Source organism: Cynara cardunculus, unplaced genomic scaffold, assembly GCF_001531365.2.
Source record: "Cynara cardunculus var. scolymus isolate 2C unplaced genomic scaffold, CcrdV1 Un_Scaffold_122, whole genome shotgun sequence".
NCBI lineage: Eukaryota > Viridiplantae > Streptophyta > Magnoliopsida > Asterales > Asteraceae > Cynara > Cynara cardunculus.
In genome coordinates, this window is record NW_020200564.1 from 179,174 (window position 1) to 180,432 (window position 1,259).

Genomic DNA, 1,259 nt, shown 5'->3' on the forward strand with positions numbered 1-1,259 from the left:
CATTGATCAACTTTATAAGCTAACGATCTAATGGTCTAAAATTGCACGGTGACAATTTTGTAATTATTGAGAAATCTCGTGGCAATTTTATGATTATGAATATTGATATTGTAGATCTAATCCAAGAGTTGAGAATTGGTCTTACGGGTCTCACGAAAAAGCCATGGTCTCATATGATCCCAAGTCTATATATATATATGGAATCATATGAGAACATATTATTTTTGTGAAACCTGTGAGACCACTTTTTTATATTTGAATCTTAACAATAAAACACTATGAAGGTAACATTTACAGTGTTTTTGCTGTGAAGGTTCAGATTTTTTTATCTTTATAGTATGTTGCTGTAAAATTTCAAGTATAAAAATGTGATCTCACAGAAGCAGGTTGATCTCACATGAACCCAACTATATATATATGGGGGCAGGTTCTTTTGTTAACCTAATAGTTGGTGTTTTAAACTTTGTGAACCAATCTTGTCTCTTGATTCTTAAAATCTATGAATGAAATCAATTGTGGTATATTTGTAATTAATTAAAAATGAAGTATAACAAAACATAGATGAACATGGTATTTTTGGGAGAGCTGTCCAAATCGGTTACAAATCGATAATTAATTAATTAATTAATCACAAATCGGTAATTATTCATTTTCTTTATAGTTTATAGAATCATCCATGTTGCATTATGAACACTTATGAATACATATGAACATATATGTACTTATTAACTAATCTTAGTTCATGGCTTTCACATATGAACATACGGGAACACTTATCTGCACCTATTAAAACTTATGAACACTAATGTAATTGACTTTCACATGTGAACACAATAATCTATGATCAAAGTGTTTCGCTTGTAAACACATTTTGACCAAATATTATATGTATATAGATAATGCTTTATGAACACATTGGAACACATGTGAAAATACATACATCATATGAACATTGACGACTACATATATGTTGAAGATAAAACATCCAAATTTCTTACCATATTAAAATAATAAATCATCTATAATTTGGAAAAGAAAATAAACATATTATTTTAGCTATAATTATGGATTGATGTTTTTGTAACCGTCCATTAATGAATGTGAAGTTAAGACAAAAAAAAAATTATTATTGTGTCTTCAATATTAATTGTATGGTGATAAAAGAATCTATCTAATAAAGGTTTGTGATTAGTTTAAATGGTTTGTATAGTTAATAATGTCACCCTCCCACCAGCACAGAGTAGGAATGAGAAATTCCA